An 11,614-nucleotide genomic window follows, 5' to 3' on the forward strand; every position below is an offset into this window, starting at 1 on the left:
TAGTGTATGGTTTAGCCTCGATGTGTTTGTATTTTTTACAGATTATTTCCTGTAATTGATATCTAGTCTCATAGCATTGTGGTCAGAAAGGATACTTGATAGATTTCAATTTCCTTAAATTTACAAGGCTTGATTTGTGACTCAGGATATGATTTATCCTGGAGAATGTTCCATCAGCACTTGAGAAGAATGTGTATTGTGTTGTTTTGGGATGGAATGTCCTATAAATATCAATGAAGTTCATCTTGTTTAATGTATTGTCTGTTGTAATAGTCTTTATTTTAAAGTCTATTTTGTCTGATATGAGAATTGCTACTCCAGCTTTCTTTTGATTTCCATTTGCATGGAATATCTTTTTCCATCCCCTCACTTTGAGTCTGTATGTGTCCCTAGGTCTGAAGTGAGTCTCTTGTAGATAGCATATATACAAGTCTTGTTTTTGTATCCTTTCAGCCAGTCTATGCCTTTTGGTTGGAGAATTTAATCCATTTACATTTAAGGTAATTATCGATATGTATGTTCCTATTACCATTTTCTTAATTGTTTTGGGTTTATTATTGTAGGTCTTTTCCTCCTCTTGTGTTTCCTGCCTAGAGAAGTCCTTTAGCATTTGTTGTAAAGCTGGTTTGGTGGTACTGAATTCTCTTAGCTTTTGCTTGTCTGTAAAGCCTTTAATTTCTCCATCAAATCTGAATGAGATCCTTGCTGGGTAGAGTAATCTTGATTGTAGGTTTCTCTCTTTCATCACTTTAAATATGTCCTGCCACACCCCTCTGGCTTGCAGAATTTCTGCTGAAAGATCAGCTATTAACCTTATGGGGATTCCCTTGTGTGTTACTTGTTGTTTTTCCCTTGTTGCTTTTTTTTTTATCCGGTATGCGGGCCTCTCACTGTTGTGGCCTCTCCCGTTGCAGGGCACAGGCTCCAGACGTGCAGGCTCAGTGGCCATGGCCCACAGGCCCAGCCGCTCTGCGGCATGTGGGATCTTCCCAGACCGGGGCATGAACCCGTGTCCCCTGCATCAGCAGGCGGACTCTCAACCACTGTGCCACCAGGGAAGCCCTCCCTTGCTGCTTTTTAATATTTGTTCTTTGTATTTAATTTTTGATAGTTTTTAAAATATGTGTCTTGGTGTGTTTCTCCTTCGATTTATCCTGTATGGAACTCTCTGTGCTTCCTGGACTTGATTAACTATTTACTTTCCCATATTAGGGAAGTTTTCAACTATAATCTCTTCAAATATTTTCTCAGTCCCTTTCTTTTTCTCTTCTTCTTCTGGTACCCCTATAATTTGAATGTTGGTGCGTTTAATGTTGTCCCAGAGGTCTCTGAGACTGTCTTCAATTCTTTTCATTCTATTTTCTTTATTCTGCTCTGCGGTAGTTATTTCCACTTATTTATCTTCCAGGTCACTTATCCCTTCTTCTGCCTCAGTTATTCTGCTATTGATCGCTTCTAGAGAATTTTTAATTTCATTTATTGTGTTCTTCATCTCTGTTTGTTTGCTCTTTAGTTCTTCTAGGTCCTTGTTAAATGTTTCTTGTATTTTCTCCATTGTATTTCCAAGATTTTGGATCATCTTTACTATCATTATTCTGAATTCTTTTTCAGGTAGACTGCCTATTTCCTCTTCATTTGTTAGGTCTGGTGGGTTTTTATCTTGCTCCTTCATCTGCTGTGTGTTTCTCTGTCTTCTCATTTTGCTTAACTTGCTGTGTTTGGGGTCTCCTCTTCACAGGCTGCAGGTTCGTAGTTTCCCTTGTTTTTGTTGTCTGTCTCCAGTGGCTAAGGTTGGTTCAGTGGGTTGTGTATGCTTCCTGGTGGAGGGGACTAGTGCCTGTGTTCTGGTGGAGGACGCTGTATCTTGTCTTTCTGGTGGGCAGTTTCACCTCTGGTGGTGTGTTTTGGGGTGTTTGTGGCCTTATTATGATTTTAGGCAGCCTCTGTGCTAATGGATGGGGTTGTGGTCCTGTCCTGCTAGTTGTCTGGTATAGGGTGTACTGCACTGTAGCTTGCTGGTCGTTGAGTGAAGCTGGGTCTTGGCGTTGAGATGGAGATCTCTGGGAGATTTTCGCTGTTTGATATTACGTGGAGCTGGGAGGTCTCTTGTGGACCAGTGTTCTGAACTGGGTTCTCCCACCTCAGTGGCACAGTCCTGATACCTGGCTGGAGCACCAAGAGCCTGTGCTCTACACGGCTCAGAATAAAAGGGGGGAAAGAAAGAAAGAAAGAAAGAAGAAGATAAAATAAAGTTATTAAAATAAAAATACTTATTAAGAAAAAGAATTTTAAACTAATTACAAAAAACAAAAAACAGGAATAAAACCGGACAGACAGAACCCTAGGAGAAATGGTAAAAGCAAAGCTATACAGACAAAATCACACACAGAATCATACACATACACACTCACAAAAAGAGAAAATGGAAAAAAATATATATCGTTGCTCCCAAAGTCCACCTCCTCAACTTGGGATGATTCGTTGTCTATTCAGGTATTCCACAGATGCAGGTACATCAAGTTGATTGTGGAGATCTAATCCTCTGCTCCTGAGGCTGCTGGGAGAGATTTCCCTTTCTCTTCCTTTTTCGCACAGCTCCGGGGGTTCAGCTTTGGATTTGGCCCCGCCTCTGCGTGTAGGTCGCCTGAGGGCGTCTGTTCTTCGCTCAGACAGGACTGGGTTAAAGGAGCAGCTGATTCGGGGTCTCTGGCTCACTCAGGCCAGGGGGAGGGAGGGGTACGGATGCAGAGCGAGCCTGAGGCGCGTGACGTTGCAGCAGCCTGAGGCGCGCCGTGTGTTCTCCCGGGAAAGTTGTCCCTGGATCACGGGACCCTGGCAGTGGCAGGCTGCACAGGCTCCCGGGAGGGGAGGTGTGGATAGTGACCTGTGCTCGCACACAGGCTTCTTGGTGGCGGCAGCAGCAGCCTTAGCGTCTCATGCCCGTCTCTGGGGTCCGTGCTTTTCGCCACGGCTCGAGCCCGTCTCTGGAGCTCCTTTAATCGGTGCTGTTAATCCCCTCTCCTAGCACACTAGGAAACAAAGAGTTAAGAAAATGTCTCTTGCCTCTTCGGCAGGTCCACACTTTTTCCCGGGCTCCCTCCCGGCTAGCCGTGGTGCACTAACCCCCTGCAGCCTGTGTTTACGCCGCCAACCCCAGTCCTCTCCCTGCGCTCCAACCGAAGCCCGAGCCTCAGCTCGCAGCCCCGCCCGCCCCGGCGGGTGAGCAGACAAGCCTCTCGGGCTGGTGAGTGCCGGTCGGCCCTGATCCTCTGTGCGGGAATCTCTCCGCTTTGCCCTCCGCACCCCTGTTGCTGTGCTCTCCTCCGCAGCTCCGAAGCTTCCCCCCCTCCGCAACCTGCAGTCTCCGCCCATGAAGGGGCTTCCTAGTGTGTGGAAACCTTTCCTCCTTCACAGCTCCCTCCCAGAGGTGCAGGTCCCGTCCCTATACTTTGTCTCTGTTTATTCTTTTTTCTTTTGCCCTACCCAGGTATGTGGGGAGTTTCTTGCCTTTTGGGAGGTCTGAGGTCTTCTGCCAGCGTTCAGTAGGTGTTCTGTAGGAGTTGCTCCACATGTAGATGTATTTCTGGTGTATTTGTGGGGAGGAAGGTCATCTCAGCATCTTACCCTTCCACCATCTTGAAGCTCCTCCTATTAAAGATTTGATTGAAGCTGTTCACTTGTGTGAGACGAGTGGTTATTTTACCAGTGAATCCAATGAACCTTAAAAGTGAAAGCAGACAGTTGGCAGAACAGCTACAGGCAACATTCTTTTACAAAGGTGCAGAGCCAGCATGACTAAGCACAGGCAACAGAGTACAAAGGTTAGAGACAAAGGACTAGATCCAATGTGGAGTCAGGTTTGTTCTGCCCAGTTTTAATAGGAGTCTGGCCACCTACCTGCAGCCCGAGTCAGATAAGGAGATGACGTTTGGTCAATGGAAGGCACCTGCAGGCAGTCGGAGGGGATTACAGGACAGACATCCATCATCTGCCAAAGGCCACTGCTGCTTTCAGCTTCACCTAATCCCTCTGGGTTCCAGGAACAGCTACTACCTGGCCCGGGGGTGGTGTCAGCTCTCAGCTGATGCTAGCCCCCAGGGGGCTACACTAGCCTTGATGGTTTCCCTTGGCCCACTGTCAACTGAAATAAAAAATGTACAACGTCAGAGCAGTGAGATTCAGTTTCATTCAGGGACATTACTGAGGACTGTTGCCCAGGAGACAGCCTCTCAGAGAGTTCTGAGGAACTGCTCCAAAGAGGTGAGGAGGAAGGTCAGCATATATGTGATTTTGGCTAAGGGGTACGTGCAATCCAATATACAGCATGGTAGTCGTCATGAGGAACAGATTTCTCAGTAATTTTAGTACTTTTCTAAGCATGGGAAGATGCAAGAATTCAGGCTCATAAAATTTTTCCTAAATGTCTAAACTATCTAAAGGCCTGTTTTCCCAATGTGCAGAGTGCCTCATCCTGGTCTCTGTCCTGAATTAGCAACCGCAGTGGCTAATGATTTAATCCTAGTAGAACTAGATGGCAGGCAACATTCCTTATTTACAGTCAATACTTTGTAAATGGCCCCTACTTAATGCCACTCTCATGTAGCCCCTCTGAGGTCTCTGCCAGGAACTGACTATTACATTCCGCAAAGGGATGGGACACCTCAGCAATCCAGTTATGTGAGTGTCGATGTTTGTGTAGGCACAGAAAAAAATTGAAAAATTATACCCAACACCTGGAATGGGAGGGCAGAGTAGGAGGAAGAATGGTTCTGCTAAATGCCTACATTTACCCAACTGTTTCCTTTTCTTAGATGAAGCCTGCAAAACATTTTTCATTATAATTACTAATCTATGTAATTACAAATTATTTATATATATTTTAGATTTTTTTCTTTATTATTAATTAAATTTATTTTTGGCTGCATCGGTCTTAGTTGCTGCATGCGGGATCTTCACTGAGGCACACGGACTCTTCTTTGTGGCGCTCGGGCTTCTCTAGTTGTGGCATCGGGGTTTCCTCTTCTTTAGTTGTGGTGCGCAGGCTCCAGGGCCCATGGGCTCTTTAGCCGTGGCACGTGGGTTCCAGAGCACGTGGGTTCTGTAGTTTGAGGCATGCAGGCTCTCTAGTTGAGGTGCGTGAGCTCAGTAGCTGCGATGTGGGGGCTTAGTTGCCTCACGGCATGTGGGATCTTAGTTAACTGCCCAGGGATTGAACCCGAGTGTACTGAATTGTAAGGCAGATTATTTACCACTGGACCACCAGGGAAGTCCCACAGATTATATTTTTAAATTTTTAAAGGGACAAATTTTTTAGTGTTATGCATAGTACCATGCTACTGCATGCTTAGTGCCATGCCTGATGGGCAGCAGGACTCAATACATACGAATTGTGAGAAGCCGGAGGGCATCATGGTTAAGAACAAGGACTCCAGGTGCCAGGGTTCAAATCAGCACCATCTGAGTGAATTTGGTCATGTCTCTTTACTCTTCTGTGCCTCGATTTTCTAACCTGAAAATTGAGGGTAATGACAAGGTGGTTGTGAAAATCAAATGAATTGAAATGAGTAAAGTGGTAACAACACTCCCTGGCTCAGAGTCAGCACCAACATGCATAACTGCCGTTACTTTATGACAGTATGAGGACATGGGCACCAGCCATGAGCCTTAGTCCCTACTGGCACACACACCAGCTGTCTTGCAGGCTATGAACATCCCCTGTTCTTTCCCTCTGCCCTTAGCAGGGAAGAGGCTCCTTAGAAAGGAGCAAGCACTGGCTTGGGATCAGAGGGCTCCTGGTCAAGGCTAAGCTTTGCCACTCTCCAGCTGTGTGACCTTGGGCAAGCAAATTGCCCTCTCTGAGACTCACATTCCTCCTCAGTAAAAAGGGAATAATAACAGACCCTTGGGGATTGGAGGAGCGAGCCTATGTGTGTCTTAGTTTGCATCCTCTGGAAGTAGATCCTCATGCAAGGATTCAAGTGCAAATACTTTATTGGGAGGTGACCCTGAGGCAAGAATTCAACTGCAAGTTGTTTCCTTGGGAAATAATCCCAGGAAATGCCAGTAGGGCACTGTGGAAGTGAGACTGGGAAAGGAAGTCAGCAGGTAAAGGGTACTTTAGCCAGAAAGCTCACACTGTGGCACCTGGGGCTCAGTCCCTCTCGGGGACAGCAGAGAACATACACCCACAAGTCTTTAGTTAGGGCTGCTTCCAAAGGCATTATTTCTCCAGAATGTCCTGCCGGCACTGCACGGCTGAGGTCTGGGGACAGAGGCAGGAGCCTTCCACAGCAGTTGTTTTCAGGAACACAGCCTGGTGCAGACCGTCACAGTGGTTCAGTGACTTCAAGACACATACATTTACACCCTTACACACATACACACACATTCACCCACACATGCACACAACTGCATACACAATCACATACACACTGTGTACACACAGACACGCACAAACACAGTTACATACACCCACGTGTGCTTGCAGCTACATACACACTTTTACACACACATGCATACACACGAGTGCAAAGCACAATATATGCATGCATGTAACAATACACACAATTACATGCATACACTCGTATACACACACCATGACACATATGTGTTCACAGTCACACATACACTTACACACAATCCCACACATAGTCACACAGTCACACACACACATTGAGCTAATGGAGACCGAATGTCTTAGAGCTTGTTGTCTCCGAATCTTCTAGCAGAAGGAGCCTCCAACACACTCAGAAGAGGAATGGACACCTCACAACAGCCAGTGACTGAACCAGGCCTGGGTGTGTCTTAACAATTAAGCAGGGCACCCATGAGGTCCATGCCTCCCCTCCTCCCTGTCTCTTACTCATTCACCATCACAGCCCTTAGTGGAAAGTCAAAGCCCGTTTGTAGTGGGAGAAAAGACATTTGACACCCCAAGTATAGATAACTCTTTGAAGGGGTTAGCTTCATGGTGGGGGAAAGAAACTGTGGGTTAACAGGTGGAGAAGTGGGATCAAGCGCAAGGATTTTTTTTTCAAAGATTGAGGAAATAGCAGCGTTATTTGTATTCCATTGGGAATGACCCAATAGACTTCAGGATACATGGTTAATATACAAAAATTAATTGTATTTATATATTCCAGGGGTTGGCAAACTATGGTCTATGGACCAAGTCTGGCCTGTGCCCTGTTTCTCTAAGATATACAAGCAATGAATTGTTTTATATTTTAAAAGAATTACAAAAGAAGGAGAGGAAGAGGAGGAGGGCTGTAAGGCCTGAAATATTTACAATATGGGTCTTGACAGAAAATGTATGCCAACCCTTCTGTACACTAGTAATAAACAATTGGAAAATGTTTTCAAATACCATTTTTTCAAGGATCATGTACCAGAAAAAGTGAAATACTCAGGTATAAATCTAACAAAATATGTGCATGATTTCTAGGATGAAAACTTCAAGACACTGATAAAAGAAATCCAACAAGACCCAAATTAATGGAGACATATATAATGTTCATGGAGGAGAAGACTCCATATTGTTAAGATGTTAAGTCTCCTCAAATCGGTCTACAAATTCTATGAGATCACAATCTCAGGAGGACTTTTGTAGAAACAGATAAGCTGATTACAAAATGTACATGAAAATGCAAAGGATTTATCAGAGGCAAAATTTTTCGGAAAAGGGAAAATTTAGTTGAAGGATTTACAAGACCCCTTTCAACACATAGTATAAAACAGTAGTAATAATGACAGTGTGATACTGGTCAAAGACATATTAATCAATGGAACAGTATAGAGAGTCCAGAAATTTTTTTAAAAACCTTGCAGGGCAAGTCAATGTATAAAGGATAGTCTTCTCAGTAAGTAGTACTGGAAAAATTCAACCACATGAAAAAAAAAAATTCATCCCGTACCTCACACTTTATACAAAATTTAATTTAATATGAACCATAGAACTAAATAATGTAAAAATGTAAAACTTTTAGAAGAAGACATAGAATAGAATCTTTGTGGCCTTAGGTTAAACAGAGAGTTCTTATATATAACACCAACTGCATAATCATAAAATGAAAAAATGGATAAACTGCTCTTTATAAACATTTTAAAATTTTGCTCTGTGAAAGAAATTTAAGATAAAGACCAACAACACACTAGGAAAAAAGACTTGCAAATCGCATATCTGACAAAGGATTTGTATGTAAAATGCAACAGTAGAAGGGAACAATCCAAGGAAAATTAATGGACAAAAGATTTGAACAGGTGCTTTACCACAGAAGATATATGGATGGCAAATAGGCACATGAAAAATTGTTCAACATCATTAGTCATTAGGAAATGCAAACTAAAATCACAGGGACATATCATTGTACACCCATAAGAATGGCTGGGGAAAAAGTGACACCTCCAGGTGCCCGTGAGTATGGGCAGCAACCAGAAGTCGCACACGTTAACGATAGGAATTTTAAATGACATGGACACCTATGGAAAAGAGTATGGAAGTTCCTCAAAAAATTAAAAATAAAACTGCCGTATGATCCAGCAAAACTGAAATCAGGATCTCACAGAGATATCTGCACTCCCATCTTCACTGCAGTATTATTCACAGTAGCCAAGATATGCAAACAAACTAACTGTCTATCAGTGGATGAATGGATGAAGAGGATGTGATACACACACACACACAATGGAATATTATTCAGCCAGGAGAAAGAAGGAAAACCTGCTCGTTTGTGACAACGTGGTTGGACCTTGAGAGCATTATGCTAAGTGAAATAAGTTAGAGAAAGACAAATACAGGCAGCCTTCCATATCTGTGGTTTCTGCATCTGCATAGTCAACAAATCCCAGATCAAAAAGATTCGGGGGAGGGGGACGTCCAAAAAATTCCAAAAAGCAAAACTTGAATTTGCTGTGTACCAGAAGCTATTTACATAGCATTTACATTGTATTTGGCATTATAAGTAATCCAGAGATGATTTAAAGTATACAGGAGGATATAACATTGGTGTGAGGATGAAATCAGTGTTTACCTGGGGGAGCTGAAGTGTCATAACCTTCTCCCCTCCAGTGGTCTACTTCTGTTAATAGGACCAATATTAGTGTCTGTGGAGTCATCAAGCCTTACGTGTTGTATGAAAAGTGTTTAACGACACCCACACCTTACATGAATGCATGTGTATCTATTGCTATAAAAATGAAATTTCTACACCAAAAGTTATGTGATTAAGAGTAACTCAATATGTAATTGGTTGTGATATCTCAAGCTTATTAAGGCGCATAAAGAGAATTCTTGCAAAGTGAGACAAACTAAATGATTTCCTGACATAATGCTATTTACAAAAATAAAGAGTGGCTTGAATACTTAACACAAAGATTTTAAAGGCCCCCAAGATGATTTTATGTTTTTGAAGGATGTTCACAATACATTATTATATGAAAACCCCAGATTAACAAGAAAAATGTAAGATAAAATAACATTTTTTATGTTGAGATAAAACTCACATAACATAAAATTCATTCATTCCTAAAATTCATAACATTAAAGTGTCGATTCCATGCATCTAGTACATTCACAACGGTGTGCGACCACCACCTCTCCTCTATCTAGTTCCAAAATATTTTCATCACCTGCAAAGCAGACCTGTACTCATTAGCAGTCATTATTTCCTCCTCCACCCTCCAGCTCCTGAATCTATCTCTATGGATGTACCTATTCTGCACATTTCATATAAATGGAATCATATCATATATGACCTTTTGTGTCCGACTCCTTTCACTTACCATAATGTTTTTTTGTTTCTTTTTTGTGTGTGTGTGTTTTTTTTTTTTGCGGTACGCGGGCCTCTCACTGTTGTGGCCTCTCCCGTTGCGGAACACAGGCTCCGGATGCGCAGGCTCAGCGGCCATGGCTCACGGGCCCAGCCGCTCTGCGGCATGTGGGATCTTCCCAGACCGGGGCACGAACCCATGTCCCCCGCATCGGCAGGCGGACTCTCAACCACTGCGCCACCAGGGAAGCCCTACCATAACGTTTTTAAAGTTCATTCATGTTGTAGCATGTATGAGTGCTTCACTCCTTTTTTATGACCCAATAGTATTTCTTGTTATGGATATACCTCATTTTATTTATTCATTCATCTGTTAACAGATATTTGAACTGTTTCCCAAATATCCAACTTTTGGCAATTGTGGATGGTGCCACTATGAAGGGCCATGTACCACTTTTTGTTTAAACCCTGCTTTCAATTCTTTTGGGTACATACCTAGGCACAGGATGGCAGGGTCATATGGTAATTCTAGGTTTAATTTATTGAGGAAACACCAGGCTGTTTCCCACAGTGGCTGCACCATTTTACATCCCCACCAGCAGTGTATGAGGATTCCAATTACCCCACATCCTCACCAACCCTTGTTATTTTCCAGTGTTTTATATTCTTGCCGTCCTAGTGGGTGTGAAGTGATATCACACTGTGTCATTGATTTGCAATTCCCTAATGACGAATGATGTTGAGTATCTTTCTATGTGCTTGTTAGTCAGTATAATAGTAATTTTAAAAAGGAGATTATATGTAGAACATTTAGATGTAAATTAAAATTTTTACTTGTATAAAATTACATATAAAATTTAAAATTGGCAGTATATGTGAGAGAATATGAACAGTGATTGCTTTGACATACTTGGATTACGGATATGATTTTTATTTCTTACTTTTTATTATTTGTATTTTCTTCTATGGCAAGGTATCATTTGGGGGAAAAGAAAAACATTTTGAATAAGAACTCTGAAGGCAAAGGAAAACATATGTGATTTTCAGCTTAGAATATAGTAAATATTTCCTCATTTCATGTTACAGTGTTTCTTTCTAATTTTGCAACCAGTAAGTCTTCTGGCCCCTGAAAGGCTCTGAGACTAGGACTCTATCCCAGGACCTCCTACAGCCTGATTGGGGCAAGTCCTGAGGCAGCTGCTGTCCCAGGTGCTGAAGGAAGTGGCCCCACTCCTGCCTCTTCCACCTCCTCTCACTATTGTGGACCCTCTTGACCTCCACTTCCTAGATGAAAATGAAGTCCTGGGTCATGCCTCTCTGAGGGAAAAAATTTTTTTTTCGGTTCCTAGCTTCGGACCAGCTTCACATCAAAGCCCACTGTAACTATGTAACAGATGTAACTATGGAGATTTTGAATTTACTGAATCTTCTAATGACAGTTACTTTCAACGGCAGGTTTCCACACGTTCCAAAACTTAAATATAACTTTTATAACTTTAAAACATTATAAATTTGAGAAATTGATGCAAAAAGAAGGGAAGAAATGAACCCTTATTGAGTACTGATGCTTACCAGATACTGAGTCAGTCATTTTGCTAATGCTTGCTTATAAATCTCCACAACCCGCAATAAGGTGGCTACTATTATGTAATAAAGGCAGTGAGGCTTAGAGAGAGACATGATTTTCCCCAAGCCAAGCAGCTAGTAAATAAATGGCAGACTGGGATGGTGACCACTATAGGAGGGAGTGGTGGATCCAGCGTCATCTGAACCTGACGGCATCTAGCTCTCTGCTACACCTTCCCTAAATAGTATCCTTGACCTTGTGATCCAAGATGGAAATCAAG

The 11,614-nt window shown here is 42.7% G+C and overlaps 1 protein-coding gene across 1 annotated transcript in view; it reads left to right on the top strand.

Moving 5' to 3' along the window:
- LOC112414879 (docosahexaenoic acid omega-hydroxylase CYP4F3-like) overlaps positions 1–11,614 on the top strand; it is a 69,927-nt gene that overhangs the window by 20,458 nt on the left and 37,855 nt on the right.

This window comes from Neophocaena asiaeorientalis, unplaced genomic scaffold, assembly GCF_003031525.2.
Source record: "Neophocaena asiaeorientalis asiaeorientalis breed wild unplaced genomic scaffold, Neophocaena_asiaeorientalis_V1.1 scaffold87, whole genome shotgun sequence".
Taxonomy (NCBI): Eukaryota; Metazoa; Chordata; class Mammalia; order Artiodactyla; family Phocoenidae; genus Neophocaena; species Neophocaena asiaeorientalis.